Here is a 16,179-nt window from a genome sequence, read left to right as displayed (position 1 = left end):
AAGCCCACTTCTCAGTTCATGACTCTTAAGTGCTAGGCATTGAAGACAAAATTCCTGGTTGACAGGTTTTCTTGGGCAAGACTGGCCTGCAGTTCCAGTTGGTTCATCGAAATCAATCTAGCCCTGCCTAGGATCTCTCAAAGCATCAATAATTTAGTTGCACTGGGCTCCGAGTCTGAGCCAGTAACACCTGGATATAAGGGATGGAAAAATGCAAGACTCAAAAAGTTTAGCTCAATTCCAGGGATAACTATCTCCTGAAACACCAAATTCTGGGCAACAGCTATGAAACGTCTGACTACAGAATTGAGGTTAGTGCACCAAAGCACTTGCACAACTTGTATTGAAGGGAGTTAGTGAAAGAAGAAAGATGGAGAAACTGATAGAGGAGAAGAAGCTCTAGAAAGATGATACATCAGTGACTTGATTATGAAGATCACTTTATTAGACAAAAAATGTTTTCTTCATGCATTTTTAGGAGAAAGAAGAACATTACAAGAAAGCAAAATGATATTAGAGATGTCTTTTCTTTGTCAACTTGATAAATAATTTATTTACAACTATATCCATTTCAAGTGTGTATATGAATTTGACAGTTACATACACCCATGAAGGTACCACTCCAATCATGATATAGAATATTTCCTCATCCTCAAAAAGTTCCTTACGCCTTTTGCAGTCCATTCTTCCCTCCACCCCCAGTCACAGACAACCACTGATCTGCTTTTTCTCACTGTAGGTTAGTTTGCATGTTACCTAAATGGAATCATACACTGTGTACTGGATTATGTGTGGATTCTTCACTCAGCATAACGTAACAGTCCAGAGCATTATCCATGTGTTTGTGTGGACTAGTAGTTCATTCCCATTTAATGCCCAAATAATACTGCATTAAATTTACCAAAGAATATCACATTTATTTATTCTTTCACATGTTGATGGATATTTGGGTCATGGCTAGTTTTTGACAGTTATAAATTAAAATGATATAAACATTTGTGTACAGATTTTTGTACGAACATAAAGTAAATATCTAGTTGCTCCAGCACCATTTGTTGAAAAGTCTCTTTTCCATTGATTTGTTTTGCACTTTTGCCAAAAACCTGTTGACTATATTTGTGGGATCTATTTCTACACTCTCTATTCTGTTTCACTGATTTGTGTATGTCTTTTTATCAATACTGCACTGTCTTGATAACTGTAGATTTATAAGTTTTGATATCGAATAGTGGGATACTCCAATTTTTTCTTTTTCGCAATTGTTCTGGCTATTGTAATTCCTTTGCCTTCCCATATAAATTTTAGAATCAGCTTATTATTATCTATAAAAAACCTTTTTTTTGATATTTTTATTTGTATTGCATTGTAACTACAGCTAAATCTGGAGAGAACTGACATATTAATAAGACTGAGTCTTCCAATCCATGCATATTTATGTAGGTCTTACTTGATTTCTTTTGTCAGTGTTTTGTATCAGTGTTTTTCTGTATACAGATCCTGTACATATTTTGTAGGGTTTACATCAAAGTAGTCCATTTTTGGATGTTAATGTAATGACATTGTTTTATAAATTTTGAACTCTAATTTACTTTTTCGAATTTTAAAAAGTAGAACCTTAGATTTCTTATTTCCTAAGTACTTAATGCTATAAATTTCCTTGGAAGCATTGCATTAGCTTCATCCCACAAATTTTGGTATGTTGTATATTCATTATCATTCAGTTCAAATATTTTATTTCCTTTATGTTTTATTCTTTGACCTTTGGACTACTTAGAAGTGCTTTATTTAGTTATCAAATATTTCAAAGTTTTTCAGATATTTTTAAGTTACTGGTTTCTAATTTGCTTCCAATGGGATAAGATAACATACTTTGTATGGATTGAATCCTTCTATATTTTTAAAAACTGCTTTGTGACATAACATATGGTCTACATTTGTAAACGATCCATGTGCACTTGAAAACAATGTGTATTCTGCCATTGTTGGCTATTGTGTTTTTTAAGTACAATTTAAGTGAAGACAATCAATAGCAGATTCTATTTTTAACTTTTTTTGGTTTCGTTATTCCATAAATTACTGATAGAAGGTTGTTAAATTCTTCTGTTATGATTATGAGATTGTTTATTTCTAAGTCTATCAATTTCTGTTGCACTTATTTTGAGACACTTAGGGATGTGGTGTCCATTTTTTTTTTATTGCTATATCTTCTCAATTGAGATAAAAGATTAATAGATAACAATAACATTATGAAATGCTTCTCTTTCTCATTGACAATGCTTTTTATCAGAGAGTCTGTTTTATCTAATATTGATATATCATTCCAGCTTCTTATCTTGACTGTTTATGTGGTATATCTTTTCCATGTATTTGCTTTCAATCTTTGTGTCTTTATATTTAAAATACATCTCTTGTAGGCAACATAGGTTTAGTTTTGCCTTTAAAGAATCAAGTCTGATACTTTTTGTTACGTTTAGTCCACTAGCATTTAATGAAGTTATTAATATGATTGGATTTGAGTCTACCAATTTATTATTTATTTGGTTTGTTCCTTCTGTTCAGTGTTCCTCTATTATCCATTTTCTGCCTTCTTTTACATTATTTATATGTATTTTAGAATTCCATTTTAATGTTATGTATTGAATTTTTAGCTATACTTCTTTGTGTCATATTTTTAGTTAATGTTTTAAGAATTACATATCCATCCATAGCTTTTCATGGTCTTAGAATTAATCTTAGACTTAGTAACTTTGAATTAATTTTATATCATTTCATATATAAATATATATACATTCCTTGCAATTGTGTAGATCCATTCATTTATGCCCCACCATGCTTATTTTGTAGTTGTCATATGTGTTACATTTACCTACATAGTAAACTCTATAAGGCAATGTTAAAATTTTGTCTTTAAACAACAATCTGTGTATAATAAAGAAATTAAGAGAAAAAATAGTCTTGTACATATATCTCTATACTTACTCTTAACTTGAATTTTCTTGTGGTATCATTTTCTTTCAGCCTAAAGAACTCACTAACATTTCTTGCAGTGCAAGTTTGGTAGCAATGAATCCCCCTAGTTTCCCATTATTTGAAAATATCTTCATTTCACCTTCATTCTTAAAAAATATTTTTTGTGAGATACAAAATTCTTAGTGAACAGTTTTTACCACTGTGTGCTGGACTTTGTGGTTTCTGATGAGAAATCATGATCATTCAAATAATTGTTGAATGTTATGTGTCATTTTCAGAAATCATATTTCAGGGTTTTCTTTTTATCTTTGGTTTTTCAACTGTTTGAACGTGATGTGAGTAGGTATGGTTCTCTTCAAATTTATCCTGTTTGGGTTTCATGAAGGTACAGAATTTGTAAATTTAAGTCATTTACCTAATTTTGGAAGGTTTTGGCCATTATTTCTTAAAATATTTTTTCTGCTCCTTTTCCTTTCTCCTCTTTGTCTTTAACTGCATTTACTCATATGTCAGACCTTTTGGAAGCTGTTTCCTGTATCCATGATGCTGTGTTGATTTTTTCCCTGTTGTTTAGATTATATACTTTCTATTGATCTACCTTCAAGTTACTGCCTTCAGAAGAAAGCCACAAAAAAAGAGGAAGTTATTGTTTCCCATTGTGTTCCTTGCAGCAGATTTCAACTCTCCTCCAAAAATTGCCTGCTTTTTTTCCATCTCTAGAGTCTCAGGTAATTGTTTTTGTATTTTGTCCAGATTTTACTACCTCTTATATACAGCAAGATCAGGTTATTGGGTGTTCATTTCCCAATACAGTAATCAAAATAGCAGAAACCAAAGATAATATTTTACCTTGAAGTCAGCATAGGTTTAACCCAGTCCCTTACAATTTATACAGTCATATTCATAGACAGTTCTTGATGAATTAGTAATAATAGTGACTTAAAGTCTGTAAAATAAAGAAAGGTTTTAAATTTTCCATTGTACCACACTTATTAATGAAGAAAAGAACTCATACATTTACTACATTTTTCACTGATTTACTCCTAGTTAACATGAAAGATCTTGCTGACTCTCAATGCCTTGGTTTCATTATCAGTTTTTTAAAAAGTTATATTGGCCTGTCCTGAAAAATATTCTACAGTGATAAGAGATGTTGTTTGCAAAAAGATTGTGTGAGTAAATACATTTGGAATCTCTAGGATTAAACAAAGTTGAATAGGATTCTTTTCTGTAGGATTTTTCAAAGCCTTTAATATGCTAATACATGTTCTGAGTTTCCAAAAAGAGGATAAGGTATTACTTATTTTTGCTTTTGTCTCAGGTTTTAAAATGGCTTGGCATGCCACTGTTATGGATTCTGCCTTTGTTTAAAACCTCAGCATTTTATTCATCATGGACTTTTTAAAAAACATTGATTTGTCTTTAAAATGCTGCATTAGAATATTATTTATCTTGATTCCTAAGTTTTTTGTGTCTCCTTAAATTTTGCACTTGGAGTCAAGTATCTCATTCCCCTCACTTGCATCACTCAATCCTGTGGCTGATAGCAGCTGAATTGATAGATTTTCCAATAAGGCTCTGTATTTCATGAAGTCAAATTTATCTGCTTACAAGATCTTCTATGGCTTGGCTCGTATCTTACGAACCCCTTGTGTATTTTTTCTATACTCAACTTCCTTCTTGTCATGTTAACATTCTGCACTCAATTACCTCTTCAAACTTTTGTTCCTCTTCCACGCAAACCAAGAATATCTCCCCCACTCCATTTATTTTCCTCAGCTAGTTCAACTTTTTCTTCAGAATCCTGCTCAGGTCTCACTCCCTTCTTTCAAGTTCCCCTGACCTCTAGAGGGAGGTCAGACTTACTCCCTTTGCTGATGTGTAGTTCATGAATTTCTCAGTGATCCTGTACAACTTGCATGTAGAGGATTCTTAGTTGCAAGCTTTTTCCTTTCAGCACTTTGAGTGTGTCATGCCACTCCCTTTTGGTTTGTAAATTTCTGCTGAAAAATCTGCTGATAGCTTTACGAAGTTGCCCTTGTATGTAATAAGTTGTTTTTCTCTTGCTGCTTTTAGGATTCTCTCTCTCTCATTTTAATTATAACGTGTCTTGGGGTGTGTCTCTTGGGTTCATCTTATTTAGAACTCTGTGAGCTTCCTGGACCCGGATGTCTGTTTCCTTCCCCAGAGTGGGGAAGTTTTCAGCCACTATTTCTTTAAGTATTTTCTCTGGTCCTTCCTCTCTCTCAACTCCTGGGACCCCTATAAAGTGAACGTTATTTATTCTGCTTGATGTTGTCCTGAAGGCCCATTAAAGTATCTTCAATTTCTAAAATTCTTTTTTCATTCTGATGCTCTTTCTGGGTGAATTCTGTTACTTTGTCCTCCAGCTTGCTGATTCTTTCTTCTACCTCGTCTGCTCTGCTGTTGAACTCCTCTCCTGCATTTTTCAGTTCAGTTATAACTTCTGTTTGGTACTTTCTCATATTTTCTATATCTTGTTTGAAGTTCTCACTGTGTTCACCCATTCTTCTCCTGAGTTTGGTGAGTATCTTCAAGACCATTAAATGAACCCTTTATCATGCAGATTGCTTACCTCCGTTTCATTTAGTCCTTTTTCTTAGGTTTTTTATCTTGTTCTTTTGATTGGACCATATTCCTTTGTCTCCTCCTTTTGCTTAACTCTCTGTTTGTTTCTATGTATTAGGTAAATCAACTATTTTTTCCCTGTCTTGAAGGAGTGACTTTATTTAGATGTCCTGTGAGGCTTAGCAGTACAATCCTGCCTGACCACCAAAGCCAGCTGCTAAGGGGTGTCCTCTGTGTGGGCTGTGTGTGCCCTTCTGTTGTGGTGAGTCCATGGCTGCTGTGGGACGTTGGTGGGCAAGGCTATTGCTCAGTTGACTGTGAGGTCTGGCCGCAAGCAGGTGTGGGCAGGGCTCTTGATAAGGCATGCCCACTGGTGCTAGCAGGTTAGATAGAGTATTCCAAATGGTGCCTGCCAGTGCTGGTGTTATCAGGGTAGCCTGAGATCACATAAATGGCTCTCACTAGTGACCCAGTCCCTGGGAATGTCCTAAGTGGTTCCTGCCTCTTTGGCAGATGCTTCAAGATTAGTAAGTAGGCCCTATTTACTTATGGTTCATGCATTTTTCAATCTAGTGTCTTTGCAATGGTTTTTGGGTTGAGGGAGTCTTTGTGCAAACCCTTTAAGAGGTTTTTTTCCCTGCAACTCTAGTTTTCCTGGGTGTACTCCCCATTGATTTTCAAAGCCAGGTGTTTTGGGGGCTTATCTCTCCTGTGTCTGATCTAGGGGCTGAAGTGCCTGATAATGTAGTCTGTTGCTTCTCAGGGAAAATATTAATACCTTTGTGATCCCTTCTGGTTGTGGATTGCTGTGGCTGGGATGTGGGGTTTTCCTTGGCAAGACCTTATTTCCCCCTCTCCTATCCATACAGATGCTGAGCTTTCACCCTTGGTTGTGGAGGCTCTGTTCATCCAGTATTCAGGCTGTTTTTCTGAGGGAATTATTCCACATGTAGTTGTAAATTTGTTGTGTTTGTGGGGTTTGAAGGAGTTCCTTCCAAGGATTTGCAAGTTCATGAACACTTTCCTGCAGACAGCCCTCAGCTCCCCAGGGGTAGATCTAATGCCTATGGTAGCCCAGGTCCCAATCTACTTCCCACCAGCATAAGTAGCAGGACTTTTCCTGCTTGGAAATGTAGACATCTGACCAAGGATATACCTGATGGAATAGTGTGTAGGGTGGTGTGTGTTCTGTTAAGACATTGTCTGTATTCTGTAAACTATTGGTTGTTTCATATCCTCCTTCAAAGAGAACCTTTAAGCAATGTTGGGTCTCCCGCCCCTCAAGCTTATCTCTGTACCCAGTAATTTGCCTGCCTCATCTGTTGCAACCAGGAGGGAATGAATGTTTAAAGGATTCTTCATGGCTTACTGCAGGTTTTCTCTAGGAAACAAACATTTGAAGCTTAGATGGAGAGCGAAGTGCTCTGGAACTGAGAGATCTGATGGACGGAAATGTGATGTAATCCTTCTTAGTTTCTTTCTGTTAAGTTAGTCTTCATTATCAGAAACAGAGCCCACAATTTGTGTAAAAAGATCATAATCAATATGACAAATAATTGATTCTCTGAGTCTTTCCGTTGACTCTGTCTATTTTATGAATGCATATTAAATGTAACTGTGTCTATTTTATTAATGAGCACCTTACACTGCTGCAGCCTGCAATACAGGAGAACAATCTAATGCTGGTTTGCTAATTGATCCTCCTCTAGAAGGGCTGGTTCAGGGCCTTTCCAGTGGGAAGAGGCTGCCTATGCTGGTGTCTCTCAGGATGTGCAAGAGAGAGAAAGGGCTTTGAGAAAGAAGACTGGATTGCAGTCAGATGCTTGTCATGCTGTTTTTGTCTTCGTGGTTCCTGTATTGTTGTAAAAGTGAACACAAGTCTGGGCAATGAGAATTAATTCTTACATCAGTTGTTTGTTCAACTGAGCTGACCTTTTGCCAGCTCCCAGGAACCCCCAAGATTAGCTACCGTGGCCAGCACAGGCTCTCCAGGGAGCTATACAGAGGAAAAACCTCAGGCAAAAACAATGTGTTATTGCAGGTTTTCCCTCAGATGTGTGGTGAGCTGGCTGACCACTCAGCTTCAGAATGGATTAATGCTGACATCAAAAGCAGGTAAGGGGGTCTTTTGATCACTTTGTCCTGGGCCACTCCCTGTTCTCATCCTCCCAGGTGAGGGAAGGCTAAGAGAAGTAAAGTCAAGGAAAAGCTCATCAAAGACTAAAGGAGGAAGGGGTTTCCTTGCTAACGTCCTGTTCAGAGGTCACCTAGGTCAATCTATTTGCCTTCATACTTGGGGTTCAAACTTCCCAGGAGGTCAGGAGACAGAATAAGGGGCTTCCAAACAAGAGGAAACACCAGAGTGATCTTATAAGCCAGGAGTAGGTACAGATAATAAAACAGAGACCCAAAGTGATTAAAAAGGTACATTGCTTGTGATAGCCACGGTCCATAAACTAGCAATGTATATATTATATATCACAATAAGAGGGATTAATTCCACAGATATAAGGATGGCTCAACATCCAAAAGGATATTAGTGTTATTCTTCACATAACAGATAAAAGGAAATGCTATATGATGATTCAAATAGGTGCATAAAAAGCATTTGAGAATCAACACTTGTTGTTAATGATTAAAAAGAAACTCTTAACAAACTAAGAAAAAAAGAAACTCCTCTCGATTTTACAAACAATGCCCTTCAAATGCTACAGAGAGGATCACATTTAAGAGCTAAACCTCAGGAAGAAGAGAAGCGTGCTTACCTTTACAATGCAAAATAGCATTAGAGGTCATAGCCATTAACAGGAGATAGGGAAAAAAATAAGGTATGGGAATTGAAATGGAAAACACAAAACCATCTTTATTTAAAGGTATATTTTTGTTTTCATAGAATTCCAATGAATTTGAATACAATGAGTAGAAATAAAAAGAGAATTAAGGAAATGTTTTGGTTAAAAGAATTATTAACAGAAATTAATAGTTTTCCTTTATACTAGAAATAATCAATATTTAATAGAATAAAATGCCATTCATAGTAGTAACAAAACCTGAAAGGTATTTAAGGATAAATCTCATTAAAAATGAAAGATGTACTAGCCCCTTTATAGAGAACATTAGAAAACATACTGAAGGACAAATTATACCTGAATCAACAGAGAGCTATACTGTGTTCCTAGATGAGACGAGTGAAAAATAGGAACTTATCAAGTGTCCGTGTACCACTTCATAAATTTGGTGTATTTCTGGTAAAAATCCCAACAGGGTATTTCATGGAACTTTATGGGATGATTCTAAAATTTATAGGAAACAAGTAAGAAAAAGCCAATGTGGGCAAAGACAGTTTTAAGGGAGAACAAATTTAGTAGCCTTTCCTAAGCAGAAATAAAACTTATTTTGAAGATACAGATATTAAGGAAAGTATGCAATTGAGTTGGGGAGAAACAGTTAGGCTACTGGAATAGAATGTGGACCCTGAAACAAATAAATTCATAATGATGATGATGATATTTTATATATATATAATCAGAAATGGCAGATCTTATAAATGGGGAAAAGATCACTAACAGTCATTTCTGGGACAGTTGACTAATTGTCCACTTGGGAAAAAAATTGGATTTTGAACTCATTTCATACAAAAAAAAAATTACAGTTAGATTAAAGGTCTAAATGTGTGAAAGTTAGTTTTTAGGAGAAATTATAGAAAAATATATTTATGACTGTGATACAGGAAAGAATTTCTTTAAAAATGACTAAAAAAGTGCAAAAAAGAAAACAATTGATAACAACTTTAAAAAAACTTCTGCAGAAAAAAATGTACAATAGAGGTGGTTAAAAAGACAAGCCATTGCCTTAAAGAATGTATTTGCAATAAACACATCCAATCAGGAACAGTAATCGAGACTATGTGCACAACCTTCACAAACCAGTAATCCCCCAATGGCAAAGATTTTGAAGAGGCAATTCATGGAAGAGGAAACCTGAACAGACAATTACTGTATGATGAGAGGCTCAGCTTCATGACTGGTCGGGGAAAAACAAAAAATGAGATATTTTGCACCCATCAAACTTACAAAATTAAAATATCTGTCAATACTGAATTGTTGGCAAGGATGCACAGAAATGGAAACTTTCATACAGTCACTTTGCTTATGTTACAATTCAACAATTCTACCTTTAGGCACATAGCCTGTAGCTGCATTCTGTTACAGTAGCCTCTAGCCACATGTAGCTATTTGAGCACTTGAAAAACTGAGATGTAATTTAAACGTAAACATCAGATTGTAAAGACTTAGTATAAGAAAAAGAATATACAGTATCTGATTCACAATTTTATACTGATTACTTACTGGAATGATAATACTTTGGATATGTTGGTTAAATACAGCATAGTATTAGGATTAAAATTTAACCTGTTACTTTTAATTTGTTAAAATGTGGCTACTGGAAAATTTTAAATTACATATATGGCTAGCATTTTATTTCTACTAGACAGTGCTTGTCTAGAGAAACTCTCACACATCTACTCAAGAAGACATGTACAAGAATGCTTGTGGTCACATTTTTCTGCAATCACAAATTTAGAAACAACCTCTATGTTGATCAACAGGACTATTAATAACTTGTGTCCATGCAGTGAAGTTCTATATAGAGTTAAAATAAATAAATTAGAGCCACCTATGTAAGCAAGGAGAAAGCTCAGAAACAGGTTATGGAATATTATGCAGAGTATTTTAGGCAAAAAAATACAGGTAGTAGAATATTACATTGAGTGTGATATCATTCATTTAATGTTTTAAAAACTCCACAGAAAAATAACAAATGTTGTTTATGAATATACATATGCAGTAGAAGTATAAAAACACAGGAATGATACAAACCAATTTTGGAATAATTATTGCCTCTGGGAATGGAAGGAGGAAAATGAGTTTAGGAAGAGTTATATCAGAGTCTTTAACTGTACTATTAACATTTTATTTTTTTTAAAAAAAGATTAGAAGCAAAAATGGCAAATTGCTAGAATTTGTTAAAGCCATAAAGTACATAGATATATCACGTGCGATTTTTTTCTCTATAGTTTTCTCTATGTTAAAAAATTGTTCGCATAAATAGTGAGACTCTACTGTGTGAGACGGATTTTTAAAAGACTAAATTTCAAAGACTTGGCGAAGATACTGCAATCAAAGAAATGTGCAGGGAAGGGGGTTGTGTTTACACCATGAGCTGGAAATAGAGTAGCCTGAGGTAGTGGCGCATGCTTAAAGCTTCGGAGAAAGACCACCCAGGTTCAGATCGTAGCTGGGCTGCTTTTAAGCTGTGTACCCTTGAGCCATGGCATTAAGTGCTCATGTCTGTGAAATAAGGGTCACAGTATTTGCCCTTCAGGGTCGTTATGAGCTTCACAGTGACATACACACCAAGTGTCTGGCACAGCTGACATTCTATAAACTGTAGGCTCATGCACTTTAGTGCAGATTCTCATTCCCTTCCTTTCTGTCTCAGACTTTCCATATACCTCCTGCTTTCTTCCTCACTTCAAAGCCAGAAGAGGAACTCAGCTCAAATAAGAATCACACCACAAACACATGTGACTGTGTCCCTGAGAAAAGAGAAAGACTGCTAACATAATGAATATACCTATTTTGGCAGGATGGAATTTAAGCAAAGCTTTATTGTGTAATGGAAATAACACTTGTCTAGCTGATCTCTCAGAGCAGCTATGAAAACAACTTCTATGATGAGTGGGAAAGCCTTCTCTGGACACTGACAGATCCTTGCCTCGTCTGCAGTAGTTGATTTGGGGGACTTGCCCTCATTTTGGCAGGTCCGAAGTGGAAAACGTGTAGGCAGAGGGGGCTCTGAAACCAAGAATTGGAACTGCAGAGATCTTGGGTGCTTATTATCAGGATGACCTTAAACCAGTTCCCAGTGAATGACAGCTAGGTGTCAGAATTGAAATCATCTTCAGCACAACATTCTCTAGTGTTCCCCACAGATATGCAAATGAAGTAAGATTTTCCTAAGGGATACAGCACTCTGCTTATGGAGGTGCTCCAAGGACTGACAAAATTGCCAGAGTTCCTTCCTTTGTCAGTCAGTCCACACATCCATTTATCCATCCAGACATTCATCCTTACACCCAGTCAAAAGAGAAGGCAAACCATAAAGGAGAACCTACTATGTGCCAGGTGCTATGTTATGTGTATTGTGTGATAATTGTAACCAGGTTGTTACGTGCTGGGTGCTCTACTTAAGAGTATTGAGGTGAATGTGGCATAGTCACCAAATCAGAGGCATGACAGAGGAACAGGGGCAATATTACAAGTACACAAATAGCTAATACACACCTCAAAACAAAAATTGCCAGGCTTAAAGAAAATGCTACAGGAATCAAAGGAAGAGATGTCAAAACCAGGGGCCAGCGCTCAGAAACCATGAAGCCTTTGAACTGGTAACAAGTAATTAGGCACGGCCTGGGCACAGAGCAGGGCACAGAGCATCCCAAGTGTAGGAAAACAGTGCACAAGGCACAGAAGAGGGAAGTTCAGGCCGGGAGAGAATTATCATAAAATCTGAACAGATGGGATTGGAACCATGGGCCCATTCCTTTTATTAAATGACTTTGCTGTAGTCCAAAGAGGGTCCCTCTACCTTCAGTATCCAACCACCCCAAAAACCACGTGTCTCCTACACTGTCAGACACTTCTAGCTCTGATCATATGAAAAATATGCCTAAAGCAAAACTGAAACTTCATGTTGTGAACTTCTTCCTTTCTTACAGTTTGGTGTTCTAGGCCCCTAATTTTCTTCTTGGATGGAGAGTTGAGAGCACATGAACGTGCTTGGAACCTGGAAAGACTAGGTACCTTATAGACGGCACAGCAGTGGCTTAGAACCAGCAAGAGGCAGAGTCACACATGCAGGAGCCACTAGGATTTTTGACTCCTTCCCTCCAACTGCTTCAGTTATCTGAACTACATCCTCACTGTCCTCTTGATGCCATGAAGGCATGTCTACCTTTCCTCTGCCTCCATGAGGACCTTGATGCATTCCTGCATGATCTTTATCATTAAACTCTATTAGCTTTAAGCCTCTCCCATTAAAGAATAAAAGCAAACTCTTTCCTAATGCCAAATCCGTGCTACTTTTGTCAGTCACCCATCAATCCCTTATAGTCAAGTTCTTGAAAGAGTTCACCTGCATTTCCATTTTCCATTTCCTCTTATATAAATCACTGTTTAGCCTATTGTGTATTGGATTCCACCCCAATGCTCCATTGAATGGCTCTCAGGGTGTTAGTTATCTAATGCTGGGTAACAAATTACCCCAAATGCTATCTCACACATTTTATTAGGATCAGGAATTTGGAAACAGCTTAGTTGGGTGATTCTGGCTCAGGGTTTCTCACATGCTTGTGGTAAAGCTGCCAGTGGAGCTATGGTCATCTCAAGGTTCAACTGAGGCTGGAGTAGACTTCCACGTTCCCTCAGATGGTTGATGGAGGCCTCGGTTCTCCCTAGCCATTGTTCAGAGGCTTCTGTTCTCATCACATGCAACTTCTCCATGGGGCTTCTCACAACATGGAAGCTTGCTTCTCCTAGAGCAAAAGAGCAGAGAGGTAGACAGAGACAGAGACAGAGACAAAGAGAGAGTGTACCCAAGACAGGTGCCACAATCTTCTATACTCCAAACTTAGGTGTGACTCATCACTGCTCTCATCACATGCTGTTGGTCATGCAGACCAGCCCTGGCACGGTGTGAGAGGGATCGCGCAGGGTGTGAACACCAGCAGGTGGGGGCGGCAGCAGGAGCCCTCACGGAATTAGTGCCCTTAGAAGCAGAAACATGGGACAGTTCGCTTCCTCTTTCTCTCTGGCACATGAAGATGTAATCCGGAAGAAGGTTCTCTTGGTTGGCACTTCCATCTCAGGCTTTCGAATCTCCAGAACTGTGAGAAATACATTTCTATTGTTTAAGCTGCCCAGACTGTGGTATTTTTGTTGCAGCAGCCCAAACTAAGATACCAAACAAGGAATTTTATCTCCGTGTAGGATTTCACTCACCTGACCACCCTCTCTTCCCTCCTGGTGTTTGTGATCATCCCCACCTTTGGATTTCCTCCAACTTCTTGGGCGATTAATTCTCAGCCTCCACCCCTCCTCCTCCTCCTGAGGATTAGTGTGCTCCCAGGAAAATGTCCACAGCTCCCTGATTTCCTCTCCCAAACCGCGTGGTCCCAAGCTGAACTCATAATCTTCCTTTTATAACCTGTCCTCCTTTGGTCACCATGACAGTGACTGGTCTGGGACCTCAATTGCTCCCCAACATCAGGAGTCTCTGCAATATCAGAATTGTTGGCTAAACTCTAGGTTGCAAATTATGGAACCTCAGGAATACATTGTTTATTTAAACTAAGTAGTGTTTACGAAAAAGAAAAATGACAAAAATCCAGATTTTCACTTACCCTTTAGCCCTAAATTTCCACCTGACAACAGTAAGTGGGAGCTGAGTGGCAGCTACCCTGTTTATTCTAAGAACATGCCACCCAATCTGCTATGCAATTTGTCACGGTCCCCACTCCTGCCTGTTGATCTCCAACAAGATACCTGACATGCTTTGCTTTTTAAAAATTACTTGCACAGACTTTGTAGTAAGGTGTATCATAGATTTGTCTGGAAACATGCTGGTTCTTTAAAAAATGCAGAATTATTCATTGCACGTGCAAAAAATAAAGATACTATTGCAATAGTATAGGAAATGTGGGTTTTACATTGCTCCAGCTCAAACACTACCTGAAGGAAATTGAAGTCATTTCCGGAGTGAAGTATCTGTGGCAGCTGCTCCCTGCCCCTGGTCTGGTTTATGCTGTGAATTAGACATGGCAAATAAGCTGCCTGATGAGTTTGCACTTGTCCAGCATTTAGAGAACTTAGAGCATACTTGGTCCAAAACCTATGGTGAGACCCCACCCAAGCTCAGTGAACAAGCCACCCAGGTTTGTTCAGTGATTTCTGCTCTCTTGGTTGGGCCCATTTAGTTGAGTCGGATGGGTTGCTGCCGAATACAGTTCTCCAGGTCATCCATTTTGATAGAAGGTGTGTGTCACTTTTCTACACCACTGGCTTATTCCAGCGGGGGTGGAGTCAAGTCCTCAGGAAGCAGGGCAGTCGCTTACACGTTTTGGAGATTTAGCTCCTTCCTGAGCTGAGCTTCTAGGTAAGAGAGAGTGCCAGGCTTTGGAAATACTGGGTTACGGGTTGGTAAACTCAGCTGGATGTAACAGGGATACCAAGGGCCCACGCCTGAGCCTGAACAACTGTTTCTTTAAACAGAAAACAATGCTTTTGAAAACTCCAAACAAGAATTTATTATAGTATTAAATCAGGGATAAATAACATGTAGGAATAGATTATAAACACAGAAAACTGCTACTAAGTGATAGATGGTCTGTTTAATCTGTTTCAGTTCACTGATAACATTTTGCAGGTGTAATCAGGGTTCTGCTCTGCTAACCTGGGCCACAAATCACCTTGTCTGCCTGCAGTTTGCTGGTTTTATTTACAATCCTATTTCATCCACATGTAAAGATCTCCAGGAACCTAATTTTTCCAGAAGTCTCCCTTCCTTACAAAAGTTTATGTACTGCTCTCCCATTTCCTGTCATAAAATGGGGAACACATTTTAAGAATTGGTTTCTTTGAAAAGATCCCAACATAATGTTTTTTTTTTTCTCTTTTTCACTACACTAAGCTATATTAAATACATAAAAATGTGTTGTGAGCCAAATACACTCATATTTCAACAAAATAAAGTTTCTCTGCAGGCACTGAGATTTAAGTATCCTATCAGATTAAATCAGCTACACATTGACTTCCCCTCTCTGAGCCACCAAACTTCTGAGATCTTACTACTTTTGGCAATAGAAGAAACTGGTCACTCTTACAAGTAATTCAGGCTGGACAGGTTGGGGAGTAAAACCTGGTCTCCTCAACTCAAGGGAAGCCAAAGAATTAAGGTAGTCTTAAATGGCACCATTTGCTGCTTTAACCTGAGTCTTACTTTCCATAAGTAAAAGTAGGGTTTGAGAATGAATGTCAAAGCAACTTGGCCATCTGCTCCAATTTTCATTTTATTTTGGCAGCTCTCCTTTGGATGAGTGTATATGAAGTTGACTCTTGATTCAAAAAGAAAGCAGGATAAAAAGAGAAGAAAGGAAGAGTAAGTAGATACTGGGTGAAGGGAGTGGGAAAGGAAACATCTATTGAGAACTGAGTATAGCGAGGCATTTTGTATATTTTATCCCATTTAATGTCATAAACCCCTGATAAGTAGGTATTGTGTCCACTGGTGATATGAGACTTTGAAAGACTGACTGGCGAATTCCCAAACCCATATTCTTTCTATTACTACCTAGAGAATAAGAAAAAGTGAGAAGAAACACATTTTAAAGATTATGACCCATCCACTTCAGGGATTTGTTCAAAAATTGATGCAAGGGAGGTGTGGGGCTCAAAGGGCTAAGTTAAGGATGAAAGGCTAAGAAGTATCATTGTAAAAGGCTGAGAATCAAATGCAAGTTCCAAGAAGCTCTGGTAAATTTCCTGAAGCTTAAGCTTGTGT

The 16,179-nt window shown here is 37.7% G+C and overlaps 1 long non-coding RNA gene across 1 annotated transcript in view; it reads left to right on the top strand.

The window, feature by feature from the left end:
- The first annotated feature begins 3,568 nt into the window (after nt 1-3,568).
- The window catches only part of LOC141573401 (uncharacterized), a 36,424-nt gene continuing 23,813 nt past the window's right edge, over nt 3,569-16,179 (top strand). Inside the window, exons 1-3 of the long non-coding RNA XR_012499093.1 lie at nt 3,569-3,698; nt 7,601-7,674; nt 15,701-15,777. This is a non-coding gene — a long non-coding RNA (uncharacterized LOC141573401). The remainder of the gene's footprint in view (nt 3,699-7,600; nt 7,675-15,700; nt 15,778-16,179) is intronic.

Source organism: Camelus bactrianus, chromosome 15, assembly GCF_048773025.1.
Source record: "Camelus bactrianus isolate YW-2024 breed Bactrian camel chromosome 15, ASM4877302v1, whole genome shotgun sequence".
Classification (NCBI taxonomy): Eukaryota; Metazoa; Chordata; class Mammalia; order Artiodactyla; family Camelidae; genus Camelus; species Camelus bactrianus.
This window is presented reverse-complemented; position numbering and strand designations above follow the sequence as displayed.